At 38.6% G+C, this 16,706-nt stretch overlaps 1 long non-coding RNA gene across 1 annotated transcript in view; it reads left to right on the top strand.

The window, feature by feature from the left end:
* LOC144581795 (uncharacterized) overlaps window positions 1–16,706 on the top strand; it is a 45,590-nt gene that overhangs the window by 27,205 nt on the left and 1,679 nt on the right. The window contains exon 2 of the long non-coding RNA XR_013533025.1: window positions 13,125–13,242. This is a non-coding gene — a long non-coding RNA (uncharacterized LOC144581795). The remainder of the gene's footprint in view (window positions 1–13,124; window positions 13,243–16,706) is intronic.

The raw sequence follows: 16,706 nt of genomic DNA, 5'->3' as shown, positions 1-16,706 counted from the left end.
CTTCTTCATTGACCCTCTGGTCATGCAGGAGTGTAGTCTTTAATTTACATGTGTTTGTATAGTTTCTAAAATTCCTCTTGTTATTGATTTCTAGTTTTATTACACCGTGGTTAGAGAAGATAATATAATTTCAATTTTTTGAATTTTTAAAGACTGTTTTGTAGCCTAATATATGGCTTATTCTTGCAAATGATCCATGAGAATAATGTGTATTCTGCAGCCACTGGATGAAATGTTCTGTAAATATCTGTTGGGCTCATTTGGTTTATGGTACAGATTAAGTTCAATGTTTCTTTGTTGATTTTCTGTCTGGAAGATTTTTCGATGCTGAGAGTGGGATATTAAACTCTCCAGCTATTACTGTACTGGGGTCTATCTCTCTCTTTAGCTTTAATAATATTTGCTTTATATATCTGGGTTTGCCAGTGTCAAGTGCATATAAATTTATAATTGTTACATCCTCTTGCTGAAATGATCCCTTTAGCATTATATAATGGTCTTCTTTGTCTCCTTTTATAATTTTTATATTGAAACCTGGGTCCTGGGGTTTTCTTTTCATGGAACTTTTTATTATAGCTTCAATCTCATTACTTGTTATTGGTCTATTCAGGTTTTGGATTCCTTCATGGTTCAATCTTGGTAGGTTACATGTCTATAGGAATTTATCCATTTATTCTAGATTTTCCAATTTATTGGTATATACTTGCTCAGAGTAGCACTAATTATTCTTTAAATTCCTGTGATAGCAGTTGTAATATTTCCTTTGTCACCCCTGATTTTATTTAGGGTTTCTCTTTTTCTTTTTTATTCATTAGTCTAGCTAAAATTTGTCAATTTTGTTTAACTTTTCAAAAAAATCAGCTTTCTGTTTCACTGAATTTTGTGTGTGTTTTGTTAATTTCATATTCGTTGATTGCTGCTCTGATCTTTATTATTATCTTTCTTCTACTAAATTTGAGGTTGTTTTGCTCTTGCTTCTCTAGCTCTTTAAGATGTGTTGTTAGGTTATTTATTTGAAGCTTTTCTTCTTTTTTGATGTAGGCACTTAACAGTTACAAATTTCTATTTTAGTACTGCTTTTGCTGTATTCCACAGGTTTTGGTTTGTTGTGTTTTCATTATCATTTGTTTTAAGAAATTTTTCAATTTTCTTCTTAATTTCATCATTGACTCACTGGTCATTAGGGTGCATATTCTTTAATTTCCATGCATTTGTTTGGTTTCCAAAATTCCTCTTGTTGATATCTAATTGTATTTCTTTGTGGTCAGAGAAGATGCTTGATATTATTTCATTTTTTGAGTGTTTTAAGACTTGTTTTGTGACCTAACATATGGTCTATCCTTCAGAATGATCAAGGTGCTGAGGAAAATAATGTATATTCTGCAGTTATTGGATGAAATGTTCTGTAAATATCTATTAGGTTCATTTGGTCCGTAGTGCAGATTAAGTTCAATATTCCTTGTTAAGTTTCTGTCTGGGAGATCTGTCCAAGCTGAAAGGGGGGTGTTGAATACTGTAGATATTATTGTGTTGAGGTCTATCTCTCTCTTTAGCTCCAATAATATTTTCTTTACGTATCTGGGTGCTCTAGTGTTACGTGCATATATGTTTATAATCATTATATCTTGTTGCTGGATTGACGCTTTTATCATTATATAATGATATTCTTTGTCTCTTAGAGTTTTTGTCTTGAAATCTATTTTGTCATATATACGTATAGCTATTCCTGGTCTTTTTGGTTTACATTGGCATGGGATATCTTTTTTCCTCTCTTTTTCTTTCAGCCTATATGTATCTTTATAGGTGAAATATTTTTCTTGTAGGCAATAGATTATGGGTTCTTGTTTTTTCTTCCATTCAGCCACTCTATGTCTTTTGATTGGAGAATTTAATCAAACAGAAGGAGTCTTCCACCGTAGCCACCATAGCTGGGAAAGGTGAGTTGTTGTATTTGCTACAATTAATGAGTCTACATTGACACATCATTATCACCCAGAGTTCATAGTTTACATTGAGGTTCATTCTTGGTGTTGTACGTTCAATGGGTTTTGATAAACATATACTTATTAAGGACTACATAGTACACTGTGGTGCTATGGTTGCAATATGGCTTGTCCCCACCAAAACTCATGTTGTTGACTAGTCTCCAATGTGGCAATGTTGGCAGGTGGTGTCTTTAAGTGACTAGGTAGTTAAGATGAATTCATGTCCTTCTTACAAGACAGGGTTTGTTCTCATGGGAATGAATTAGTTTCTGAGAGAGCCAGTTGTTATAAAGTAAGGGTTCCTTTGTAGCCATTGAAATACACAAAGTAAATAAAGTGAAGTTGCCTCTAGTGTTCTGCCATTTCTCACACAAACCTGGTTCACATTCCATTTCTTTATGTTTTAACCAAGCATGAGGTCCTCGTTGGAAGCTGCCAGATGTGGCTGCCTAATCTTGAACTTTCAAGCCTACAGAACCATGAGCTAAACAAGTATCTTTTCTTTATAAATTTCTCAGGCTCAGGGATTCTGTTATAGCAATACAAAATAGACTAATAAACATGGTGTGTACTTATCATGAGTACTTTATACTTTTATTTGAAAATCCATCTTCAGATTTTTCTTATATACAATATAAATAATGAAATGTGTATTAAAGTTTTTGCTTTTTGAACTTACGAATCAATATGAAAATAAGATTGATGCATAGAACAATAGAAGAGAATGTGAATAAGTAATTGTAGAAGAAGAAATATAAATGGTCAATATAAAATGAGAAGTTGCTCAACCTCATTAACAGTCAACGAAATGAGAGTTGGAACAAGACATTATTTTTGAGACATATAGATTGATGGATATGAAAAAGGTTAATAATATCAGGGATGGCACTGCTATAAACTAGGGCTGGAAGGGCAAGTTGCTATACCCTTCTAAAGGGACAATACAATATGTAGCAACAGTTAAAATGCACAGACCTTTTGCATTATGTTTAACTTTTCATACCTGCAGTAATAGCATTATTATATTAAACAGTTCTTATCTTTTAGAGATAGATATTGAAATGCTATAAATGACATTTTATAGTAACCTGGATTGCTTCAATGTAGGCTGCTGAGGGCCAGGCGTGGTGACTCGCATCTGTAATTCCAGCACATTCGGAGGCCACGGTGGGCAGATCACTTGAGGTCAGGAGTTCAAGACAAGCCTGGTCAATATGGTGAAACCCCATCTCTACTAAAAATGCAAAAAATCAGCTGGGCCTGGTGGCACACACCTGTAATCCCAGCTACTCAGGAGGCAGAGGCACAAGAATCACTGGAACTAGGAGGCGGAGGTTGCAGTGAGCTGAGATCATGCCACTGCACTCCAGCCTAGACGACAGAGTGAGATTCTATCTCCAAATAAACAAACAAAACCTGCTGGTAAGGAGGTGAGGGGAAAATAGGTAAGAGTATAGATGAAAGAAGTGTGGCCATGAGTTCATGTTTGTTGCATCTGGGTGATGAGGTCATTGGAATTATTATACTATTCTTTTTACTTCTGTATTTTAAAAAACTTTTACAAAATAAAATATTGAGGAAGAAAAATAAAAACATGCGATTAAATTTTAACACAGCATTTATATTTGAGAACATTTATCGTAAAGAGAGAATCAACTAAGTGGGCAAAGATACAACTACAAAAAGATTCAACGTAAGTTTCTAATTAAAACTTCAATCTGGGCATTGAGCTCTTTTCTTATCTGAGCAAAGAACTAGTTTGATAAGATCCTGGAAAGTACACAACTGCTAACTCTGGCTCAGGAGAAGACATGCATTTCATACTTAAAGGTCAAACACCCACAACTCAATCACTTTTTGATAAATGATATCCAGCAAATGGCACCAATTTTAGCTACCTAATAAGATGAATATTAAAGTGACCTGCAAAGAAAGATATGTTGTTCAGAGTTACATACAGTGAAATTATGAAACTAAGTACAACAGGTCCTTGAATAACATTTTTTTTTCAATGTCATTATGTTAGAACATTGATAAGGAAAAAAATAAGTTACAAGCTGGGGCCATTGTTTGTGTGGAATTTGCACATTCTCCCCATGTCTGTGTGGGTTTTCTCTGGATACTCGGTTTCTTTCCACACCCCAAAGATGTGCACATTAGGTGAGTGGATGTGTCTAAATGTCCTAACCTGAGTGTGAGTGTCTGTGTGCATGCACGCGCATGTACCCTGTGATGGAATAGTGTCCTGCCTGTCCAGCGTTGATTACCACGTCTTGCCCCGAGCTGCTGAGATAGGCTCCAGCTATCTAAGACCCTAAAGTGGAATAAGCAGCTTGGAAAATAAATGAATACAAATTATTGTAAATTAAATATTCATAAAGTATATGATAATCATACAAATGCACAACAATAAACGATGTGGTATGAAGGTGCTCAGTGAGGCTGCCATATTGGTTATTGTTTGTTTTTTCACTGTGTAGTGGTAGGAGGTGCCTCTTACAAATTTTGCTTTGCAAATACTTGTGATTTAACCACCACCACTACTACTGCTGTCACTCACCGACTCACCAAAAATCAAGTAAATAATTATGTTACTTGTTTTTATTTATCTGTCTTATCTTTAAACATTTATTTATTTTAATGTTTAATATTAAAGTGTGTTAGGTCTTTATTTAGAAGTTTGATGATGTTTCTATGACCAGATATATGCCATAGGAACATAACTCTTGATTGTATCAATTAGCCTATGGTAAAATTGGTTTCATTATACATCATTTTGCTTAAAGTTGAAGTTTCCAAGAACATATTGGTGACATTAGGTGAGGACTTACTGTATAGAAAATTTGCTCAGTTTTATTTACTGTGTGAGTTTTTTTGTTTGTTTGTTTTTTTGAGACAGGATATTGCTGTATCACCCAGGCTGGAGTGCAGGGGTGAGACCATAGCTCACTGCAGCCTTGAACTTCTGGGTTCAGCAATCCACAATCCTCCTGCCTTGGCCTTCCAAGTAACTAGAACTATAGATGTGCAACACCACATTTGGCTGATTTTTTTTTCTTAGAGCTAAGGTCTTGCTATGTTGCCTAGACTGGTTTTGAACTGCTAGGCTGAAACAATCCTCCCACCTCAGCCTCTCAAAGTGCTGGGATATCAGACATGAGCCACCTGCAGTGCTTGGCCTATGTAAGTATTCTTAGTTGTCATTATTTACACTGTATTATAGACTAACTGTTAGTGTCCCCTCCAAATTAATATGTTAAAATCCTAACCCTAAGTATTAGCAGGTGCTGGCTTTTGCAGCTGATTAGTTCATGAGGGTGGAGCTCCCATGAATAGGATTAGTGCCCTGATGAAAGGGACCCCAGGGAGCTTTCTGATCAACTTTCTGCCACAAGAGAAAACTAGGAACTAGGAAGCAGGTTCGCACTAGACATCAAATCTGATCTCGGACTTCCTAGCCTCCAGAACTGTCCCCCTTATTCATCCCTCAGTGGTGAGCACCTAAGGTGACTTAGCAACAGTTTTGTGCTTTGTGTCAAATGCACAAATGCATTCTCACTTGCCCTTTGTTATGTGAGTGCATTTCTAATTATTTTATGTTCTCTTTTTATTATATTTATGCTCATTCCACAATTATCTTTTGTTTTTAAGAGATGGGGGCATCAGATGCAGTGGCTCATGCCTATAATCCCAGCACTTTGGCAAGCTGAGGGAGGCAGATCACCTGAGGTCAGAAGTTCAAGATCAGCCTGGCCAATATGGTGAAACCCTGTCTTTACTAAAAAAAAAAATACAAAAATTAGTTGAGTAGAGTTGTGGGCACCATCCCAGCTACTCCGGATAAGTCAACAAACTCTGAAAAGTCAACGAACTGGTAACTGTGGCTCAGGAGAAGATGTGCATTTCATATTTAAAGGTCAAACATCCACAGCCCCATCATTTTTTGATAAATGATATCCAGCAAATGACACCAATTTTAGCTAACTAATAAGATGAATCCTTAAGAGGCAGAGGCAGGAGAATCCCTTGAACCTGGGAGGCAGAGGTTGCAGTGAGCCAAAATTATGCCCACTGCACTCCAGCCTGGGCAACAGAGTGAGGCTGTCTCAAAAAAATAAAGAGATGGGGGGGTCTCATTCCATCACTTAGGCTAGAGTGCTGTGATGCAATCATAGCTCACTGTAGCTTCAAACTTCCCAACTCAAGAAATCCTCCCAATTCAGCCTACTGAGTAGCTGGAACTCAAGGCATACACTACCACCTCTGGCCAATTTTTGAATTTTCTGTAGAGACATGATCCTGCTCTGATGCCCAGTCTAGTCTCAAAGTCCTGGCCTCAAACAATCCTCCTGCCTCAGCCTCTTAAGTAGCTGAAATTGTAGTCATAAGCCACTGTGCCTGCTTGAATCTTTATTGAGTAACAAACGTATTCCACAAGAAATGCCATAACAAATGTTAGAAATTAAATGGTGAGTCAAAACGAAGTCCCTGAGCAGTGGCTCACGCCTGTAATCCCAGCACTTTTAGAGGCCAAGGGAGGTGGATCATGAGGTCAGAAGTTTGAGACCAGCCTGGCCAACATGGTGAAACCCCATCTCTACCAAAAAATACAAAAATTAGCTGGGTGTTGTGGTGCACACCTGTAATCTCAACTACTTGGGAGACTGAAGCAGGAGAACTACTTGAACCCAGGAGGCAGAGGTTGCAGTGAGTCAAGATTGTGCCACTGCACTCCAGCCTAGGCAACAAGAGCAAGACTCTGTCTCAAAAAAACAAACAAACAAAAAACAAAGTCCCTGTCTCTCCTGGGGTTTACAGTAATACTCTCTCCGAGAAGATCAACAACAGGAACTAATACATATAATTACATTTATTGATTAATGGAACACTCACACACACACATAAAGATATCATTGTCATTATTTTGTTGAGGAGGAAAGGGAGGCACAGAGAGTGTGAGGAATTAGCCCAGAGTCATGTGCTCTAGTGGTGGAGTCTGTATACTGTTTGTATCTCCTTTACACATTTACTCTCCCATCAACTGTGAACATTTACTCTCCCATCAACTGTGAACCAACAATAAAATTCTAAGGCACCACACCCATCTGAATGGACCCCTCCTCTCAGCCAGGAGCATTCCAAAGCTAACCTGAAAGACGAGTTCAGGCCATGATGAGAAAAGGGAGCCAAAACGACTCATTATACCCTCCTCCTGTTTGAAATTACAGATACAAGAGACTTTAACTGATAAGAAGCATTTACAATCTCCTCTCTCTTAAAAACTGGAGGCTTTGTCTGCATGATAAAACCTTGGTCTCCACATGCTTACCACAGTCCAGACATTCCTTTCTATTGATAATAACACTTTCAACCAATTGCCAATCAGAAAAATCTTTGAACCTGCCTGTGATGTGGAAGCCCCCATTTCTAGTTGTTCCACCTTTCTGAACCAAACCAATCTATATCTTACATGTGTTAATTGATGTCTCATGTCTCCCTAAAATGTTTAAAACAAAGCTGTGGCCCAACCACCTTGGGCACATGTTTTCAGGATCTTTTGAGTCTGTGTCATGGACCATTAGTCACTCATAACTGGCTCAGAATAAATCTCTTCAAATATTTTACAGAGTTTGACTGTTTTCATCAACACTATGTAGATATTATTTGAGATGTTATACTAACCCATTTATTTATTATTCACTTACTATATAGTTATTAAACATCTTTGATGTGCCAGACATGTGGGGGTGGCTCTGGGCAAACAAAGAAATGTGCTCAGTCCCTGTCATTGAGTCAGGCTCATCAACACATAATTCCAGCACAACCGGTTATGTGAAAAGACAAGGTATGTACCAAGTGATATAGAAACAAAGGAGGAAATTACTTTGTCTGGGATTGCTGAGAAAGACTTCGTAGAAGAGAATATTTTTTTATCAGTGTCATGAAGATCAAATAGCAAGTCATTTGTTAAACAATCGTATTTAGTAAATTTAGTAAATTATAGCAAAAAGATCAACCCCAAGAAAGAAGAGGAAACATGGAAGGACCTGAACTGGAGTCATGCCAGAATGAGGAGGGTACCGAGGGAAGGTGTTCTCTTTCCGGATCCACAAGGGGATGTAGTTTTAAGGGCAAGAACTTCCCAGCGCCATGCCCCCCACCCCTCTCTCTCAATCTGGGAGATTTATGGGTCTCTGTTTTAATTTTCACAGGTGTTGGAAGAATGAAAAATCAGTCACTCCAGTGGAAGTTCTAAGGAACTCCTTTCACTGGTCAGGGGTCTTAGAGAAGGTGGGGGTTCCTCCCAGATTAAAAGTCCCCTTCTTCCACACCCCTTGGGACTCCATGTTTGGATCCCCTTCCACGAACACTCTCTGTCTCTCTCGTGGAAGTTTTGTCTGTTCTTCTCCTTTTTTCTCTTTACCTAAAATAAATCACTCTCTGCAAACTTTTGAGTCCAGTATTTACAAGCACACCTGGTCCCCTCTCTTATTCTTGAGAGAGCGGAGACCAAGAACTTCCGACATTCTCTTGGGGGAGCTGTGCACCCCATAACCCAGTTATAGTACTAGCAATGATGAAGTAAGTGGGTGGGAAATAAGAGGACTTGAGGGTGAGGCATTGAGTTGAAAACAAAACAATGGATTTTGTTTGATCAAACTTAGTGGGGCTTAGGCTGGGCAGTAATGCACATGGATCTGGTGCCATTTTGAAGGACATTGTTGAAGGCAAGGGAAAGCTTCCCCTTCACCATCTGAAGGTTTGCTGAAAATATTTGACAAGAGACCGATTAATAGGAAAAAGGGCATTCAAATTTATTTGATCATAGTTTTTCATGACACAGGAGCTTTCAGAATGAAGGCCCCCCGACCTTGAGGTTACAGAAAGAATATGGATTCAGAGCACAGCCAAAAACAGGCTATGGTGGTAAACCATGCTTTAGTGGCAAGACAGTTATGAGAGAGACAGAACAGGAGGGCTGCCTCGCAAGGTGGCCTCGCTGTATAGATGAAAACTCGTGGGTAGCAGACCAAATAGATGACAAATTCTTTCACCTCTAAAGGTGTCAGACTCTTAGTTAATCTTCCCTAGGTCTGACAAGGGAATTCTGGCTGCACAAATGTAGATTCTCTACAGATGGAAATTTCCTCTACAGAAGACGGCTTTGCAGGGCCAATTCTGTTTGATGGCCCTCCGGCCGTCATCTCAAAATATATCAAAGAAATATATTTTGGGGTAAAATATCTTGATTTCCTTCTACATCAAGGCTGGAAGTTGCTGAAGAAGGGAAAAAGATATTGGTAGCTCTTGCAGTAATCTAAGCAAAAATTGAGGCATTGGAGAGGAAAGAGTTATTTAGGGGTAAGAATCAACACAGCTTGATTAAGTTTAGGGGTAAAGGAGTGATTGGGTGACTGAGTGGATAATGGTAACAATCAAAATAGTATCTCAAATTCTACAAGATTCCTTTTGAGCTAGAGTTTGCTCAGACTACCTTCAAAGCAGCATCTGTTGAAGTCTGACAGCCCAGAAAAACAATAGCTAACTCATGCATGGCTAAATAGCTCTTAGAATCATAGTGAGTCGTTGTTTTGGTATCCTCACAAAGACCTCATAAAGTAGGCGGGACCATATTCCCATTTTACAGATGAGGCAATCAGTTCAGGAAATGAGAACAGAGAGGTGAACTGACTTAACCAAGGTGATACAGCCAGTAAGTGGTGGAGCCTGGTTCAAACACAGGCAGTCAGTTTCTATACCGCCTTGTTCGAAGCCTGGGGATGAAGGTGGAGTGCTCTCTTGGGATTGGGGCTGGGGGATGCAGCACTTTACACAGGCAAGCTTTCCTATAAATTCCCTTTAAACATCTCTCTTCCTTCCCAAAGTTTACACTCACCCTGGCTGCTAAGTGTTCCTTACTCCTCAGGGCTACTGCAGGGCTGTTCTTGAGAGCTTCCTCCTTCTGCCTGCCAGTTTCTGTTCCCCTTAGCTCTGAGAAATGTGGCCGCCCTGGCCTAGCACCCTTCTGGGAGAAGTGGAGTCCCCTACAGATCTTTCTGTTTGTTTGGGTTTTTTGTTTTGTTTTGTTTTCTGGAGAAGATCAAGCCTGACTTTCAATTCAGGGAAAGGTTGGAGAAGAACCAAGGTCTGGGAATGTGAAGGAGCTGAGATAGTGGATTTGATTTGGCACTTGTTTTGTTTGTGGTGTCTCAGGGATATTCAACTGAAGATGAGAAGAGAAACCACAGGGAGAGGAAGACAGAAGAGGTTTGAAATTCTTTTGAATGACTTACCAAATATTTGGTTTCAGACATTTCGCAGGAGTATTCAAACAGCATGTCCCTGTGTGTTGGAAAGCAGCCCCTGTACGTGGCTATTTTTTCTAAATAACCTTGAAAAGGAAACTATACCAATCATGCATCACTGACCACGATTTTGTCTTTTTTTTTAGATAGGATGTGTTCTAAAAATAATTTATGATTTGCATTCTGAAACTTGCATCTAGTCAAATTTAAAGACCCATGTAGGACCAAATATCACAAAAGTACAAAAAATTGATATGATTATGTGTTTAAATGTTGTAAATTTTAAGTCTTCATGATTATGAAAAGCTTTCATGTCGACCATAGCAATCATAAAATACAGAATTTAAAAATTCCTCTTACCATCACATGTACGCACCATTAACATTTTGGATATATTCTCTTCCAGACTTCCTGCAATCTCTTTCTTTCTTTTTGATTACTACATTTCTTTATATTTTTATTATTACAATTATTGCTAGTTTTCTATTTCAAACATAGCTATTTCTTCTACATAATGCATATTCCACTATTTTAGAAAAGAACTTAGTTTAAACATTTATAAAAATCACACATTCTTGTTGTCCAAAAAGAAGTCTTGCAGTGAAAATTCACATAGGGTCAAAATGATATGTTTCCTTGGTCCCATTCCCCAAGGTAATTTCAAGCAACAGTTTAATGAAGTCCACAAGTTTTTCCAAAAGCAGAGAAATTCTTAAGGTAATTTTTTTCTCCTCATGCTTATAATCTATATTAATGTCAATATATTTTTTTTAGTGTTTTCATCTAGTGTTTTTTTGCCTAATGCTGTTTCAGACAACTTTTTTATGTCGATCTAAGAGGAAGAGGCCTAAGCACAAAATAAGATTTTAAAAGTTTACTTGAGCCAAAGTGGGAAGAGCTGCCTGAGAGAATCAGACCCAAGTAGCCTTGGTTATGAACACCATTTGGCCTGTATTATAAGCAGATTTTTTTTAAGGCAAAAAATGCAACAGGGGTTACGAATACAAAGTTGTCAATAATTCTTATTGGTTTGTAGAAACAACATTTATCAGTGATTGGCTATACATAGTTAAGACATAGGGTGTGGATATAGTGTCAGGTTAAGCATTAATAGGTTAATTTATTTGTGGCATTAGCAAGCAATTCAAGGGATGAATCTATAGCTCAAAGTGGGGAGTGGGACCTATGGCTGTCTCATTTTAATGTCTCTCTAGGCCTGATAATTTAAAAGTCTCACACTCCTCAGATGAAAGTTATTTTATCATTTATGTAATGTGTTAATAATTATGTGTAGTGAAATGTTGCTAAAACACTGCAACGTGGTTGGCCTTGCTTCGAATGAGCTGGAAGAAGATTTTCTATCAGTGTCTTTGGAATGCACTGATTTCTTGAATAATCAGAGACTAATTTTGTTGCTTCTTTACCTTTTTTTTTTTTTGAGACAGAGTCTCACTCTCTCGCCAGGCTGGAGTGCAGTGGTGCGATATTGGCCCACTGCAACCTCCACCTCCTGGGTTCAAGCAATTCTCCTGCCTCAGCCTCCTGAGTAGCTGAGACTATAGGTGCATGCCACCATGCCCAGCTAAGTTTTGTATTTTTATTAGAGACAGACTTTCACCATGTTGGCCAGGATGGTCTCAATCTCTTGACCTTGTGATCCGCCCACCTTGGCCTCCCAAAGTGTTGGGATTACAGGTGTGAGCCACCGTGCCCAGGGTCTTTACCTTTTTAAAAAATAAACACACTTTTTGTTTTGAAATAATTTTTAAAAGTTGCAAAGATAGTACATAGAGTTCCTATATACACTTCACCCAAGCTCCCCCTAATGTTAATCTCTTACATCATCATGGTACATTTGTCAAAGCTAAGACATTGACATTGTGGGGAAAGAATTCCCTGTTTAATGGGGAAAGGTCCCTGTTTAATAAATGGTGTTGGGAAAACTGGCTAGCCATGTGCAGAAAGCAGAAACTGGATCCCTTCCTGACACCTTACACTAAAATTAACTCCAGATGGATTAAAGACTTAAACATAAGACCTGACACCATAAAAACCCTAGAAGAAAACCTAGGAAAAACCATTCACGACATAGGCATAGGCAAGGACTTCATGACTAAAACACCAAAAGCATTGGCAACAAAGCCAAAATAGACAAATGGGATCTAATTAAACTCCAGAGCTTCTGCACAGCCAAAGAAACAAGCATTAGAGGGAACCAGCAATCAACAGGATGGGAAAAAAATTTTTGCAATATACCCATCTGACAAAGGACTTATATACAAAATCTACAAAGAAGTAAAACAAATTTACAAGAAAAAAACCCATTCAAAAGTGGGCAAAAGATATAAACAGACACTTTTCAAAAGAAGACATATATGAGGCCAAAAAACATGAGAAAATGCTCATTATCACTGGTCATCAGAGAAATGCAAATCAAAATTACATTGAGATACCATCTCACGCCAGTTAGAATGGCGATTATTAAAAAATCTAGAGATAACAGATGCTGGAGAGGATGTGGAGGAATAGGAAGACTTTTACACTGTTGGTGGGAGTGTAAGTTAGTTCAACCATTGTGGAAGACAGTGTGGCGATTCCTCAAGGACCTAGAAATAGAAATTCCATTAGACCCAGCAATATATATCCGAAGGATTATAAATCTTTTTATTGTAAAGACACACGCACACGTATGTTCATTGTAGCACTGTTTACAATATCAAAGACTTGGAACCAACCCAAATGCCCATCGATGATAGACTGGACAGGGAAAATGTGGCAAATATACACCATGGAATACTATGCAGCCATAAAATACTATTCGTGTCCTTTGTAGAGACATGGATGAACCTGGAAACCATCATTCTCAGCAAACTGACACAAGAACAGAAAATCAAACACCACATGTTCTCACTCATAGGTGGGTGTTGAACAATGAGAACACATGGACACAGGTAGGGGAGCATCACACACTGGGGTCTGTGGTTGGGGTACTAGGGGAGGGACAGTGTGGGGTAGGGAGTTGGGGAGGGATAACATGGGGAGAAATGCCAGATATAGTCGATGGGGATGGAGGCGGCAAACCACATTGCCATGTATGTACCTATGCAGCAATCCTGAATGTTCTTCCCATGTACCCCAGAACGTAAAATGCAATAAAATATATATATTTTTAAAAAAAGAATTCTGTTGAAAAAAAAAAAGAATTGACATTGGCAGAATGCAATTAACTGTAGACTTTATTTGGATTTCACTAGTTTTTCCACTAATAGTCTTCTGTTCCATCCATTCAGGATACCTATTATTTTAGTTGCTTTATCTTTTAAGTTACATTGTTTCATTGCCTGTTCAGACTTCTGTATTCCAGAGAGCTTGTGCATGGGTATGATTTAAATCTCTCTGAGTCAGAATAGCCTTGTACAGTTTTGTGCATGAAATGTTCACTCAGCTAATCTAGATGAGGATATTCTAGATGTCATCCTTCCAAGGAGACTTCCCTGACTCCCACACTTTTATATATATGCCAGGGGAAAAGGATCTCTTATAGTTTCCTATGCTTACCCTTATTCTAACCTTCTTTATATTATACAGTTGGCCCTTAAACAATATAAGTTTGACCTGCATGGGTCCATTTATACATGCATTTTCTTCTCCTTCTGCCACCCCAGAGACAAGACCAGCTTCTCCTCTTTCTCTTCCTCCTCAGCCTACTCAATGTGAAGACATTGAGTATAAAGACTTTATGGTGATCCATTTCTACTTAATGAATAGTAAATATATTTTTTCTTTCTTATGATTTTCTTGATAACATTTTGTTTTCTCTGGTTCACCTTACATTATAAGAATATAGCATATAATACATACAACATATAAAATTTGTGTTAATTAACTTAGGTTATCAATAAGGCTTCCCATCAACAGTAGGCTATTAGTTAAGTTTTGGGTAAGTCAAAAGTTATATTCAGATTTTTAAGTGTGTGGGATCAGCACCCCTAGCCCCCACATTATTCAGGAGTCAACTCTGTTTCTTAGCTGGTGTCTCAAGTGAAGTTTCTCTTGTCTTTCCCTAAAAATAATCTCTGACACCCAGCCTAGTGATTTACAGAATGGATACTCAATATGCAATTATCAAGTAAATGAATGGATGAATAATGATGATTACATAACTTAGGGAAAACTCTTTTTTTCATATCTTCTCTATAAAGTCTACAGAAAATGAGTAACTACATTCAAGAATTCTCATTGATCTTTTTTCTTTTCTTTTTTTTCTTGTATCCTAAGCCCTAATCTTTCAAAATAGTTAGACTGCACATGCAGCCTTCACATATCTACTCACTGATCTTGAAGCCTTATCTTCCATTTGGTGAGCCACACTTAGAGATAGATATTCAAAACCTGCCCCAGGTGTGAAGTGTTGAAAACATGACAAATGAAGAGTAATTGAAGGAGCTAGAAAGTTGGGCTTGGCAAAGGAAGATTTAGGGTAGAGAATATCATTGTCTTCAAAATTTGAAGTGGATAGGAACCAGGGCAAAAATCAAGCCAGACTGGAGTTCTGTCAGTAGAGAACTCTTAACAATTAAGATCATCAAAGGTAAAATGAGCTGCCTCAGAACTCCCTGAGCTTCCCACTCTCAGAGGTGCTCCCGGAGGGGTAGAACCCATAGACAATTTGATGGAAAATCTGCACAACAGATTTTTAGATGGTGAGAGTCAGGAATTCAAATATCTGGACTTTAAAAAGACATTCTGCTACTTAAAAAACCTTAGGCTTTTAGAATCTTTTCAAGCACTCTAAGCATAGAATCTTTTAATTTTAAAAAAATTTCTCTGAACCTCTGATCCTTGTTTGATGAGGCAGTTGACAAATGACGGGTTCTGTCCTCCTCTTGATCCAGTGCTATGCTGATGAATAAGGTCCTGTGTAGCCAGAAGGTGTGGCTCTGCATTTGGTTAACAGGGCTTAGAAGTATGGAATTGCACAACATAGGTCCTGCATTCTGCTTAAACTCAGCCTAAGGCCTAAGGCCTTTATCGGTATAACCTTTCCTCAAGTATGTGTTTATATTTGTGTGTGTATGTGTGTTTGTGTAATTTTTGCTTATTGCCCTTCGGTGGCAACTGGTTAATTAATAATGTAGGCCTTTATATGAGAACCAAAGACTGTGTTTGAAAAAGGATGGTCTAAGGACTACCTGCATCAAAGTTTCTCAGGAGCTTCTAAAAATGCATATTCCTGGATCTCATCCAGATTTACTAAATCAGATTCCCTGGGGGTTGGGCCCAGAAATCTGCTTCTTACTAAGAAACCTCAGGTACTAATCATGAGCTTCAACATTTGAGGGTCCTGACTGTAGAATGTAGTCGGATGAAAGGAACTCCCCTCCCCGAACACAAACATTATCTTTTTGGGCAAAGCTGCAGACTGTTCTCAGATGTAAAAAGGCAGACTGGTCCATTAGGAATTGGTTCAGCTGAATATTTTTTTCACAGTGCTTTTTCTAGGCTCTCACTATGTTAACAACAATCAACACAGAAGACTTCGTGACCAAATGAGTGTGAATTTTTTCCCACACACCAAGCAATCAATCAATTCTGTCGGGGACACTGGCTGAGTGTCCTCCAATCCAATTCTGACATTACCTGAAGATGGCATCAGACCCCACAGGTTAAGGGCTCGGTCCCAACAATACCCCTCCCCCTATATACACACCAGTTGCAAGTTCAGGCCTCCGGAACTTCTGACCAACTGGCTTCCAGTTGGCATTCCCATGACCCCCTCTTTGGGCTCAATTAATTTGCCAGAGCTGCTCACAGAGCTCCGAGAAACACTTACATTTGCCATTGTATTATAAAGGATACAGATGAAGAGAAGAGAGGCATAGGGTGCAGTAAGGGGGAAAGGAGGGCAAAGCTTCCACACCCTCTCCAAGAGCAACATCCTCCAGGAACCTCCAGCTATCTGGAAGCTCTCTGAATCCTGTGCTCTTGGGCCTTTGATGGAGATTTCATTAGATAGGTGTGATTGACAACCATGTAGAAATGTGATTAGACAAAAAAGAAGTATGATCTAATAGCAGCAGACTGAACAGGGAAATCCAGGAAGGCCTGTCTTCTCGAATTTTTCTTGGCTTCTCTGTGCAGCATTCCTTCCTCCAGGTAGGGGGCAGAACCCCTTGTGAAATAAGTTATGACCTGGACAAGGTAGGTCAGAAAATTTCTTTATGGCCAACTCCAAGACAGAAAAAGAGGAGAAGATTCCTGCCTTGGAGAGAAAGGAGCAGGTGAAAAGAGGGCAGGAAAATGTCAGAGATTCTGTTTTCTGAGACCCGTTTCTGAGGTGTAAAGTGCCCCAATGTTATAACAAGAGCCATAGGAGTTATGAGCCAGAAACCATGAACAAAAACCTATCTGTGTC

This window comes from Callithrix jacchus, chromosome 3, assembly GCF_049354715.1.
Source record: "Callithrix jacchus isolate 240 chromosome 3, calJac240_pri, whole genome shotgun sequence".
NCBI classification, from domain to species: domain Eukaryota; kingdom Metazoa; phylum Chordata; class Mammalia; order Primates; family Cebidae; genus Callithrix; species Callithrix jacchus.
Note: the sequence above shows the minus strand (reverse complement) of the source record. Positions and strands in the feature narration are given on the sequence as shown.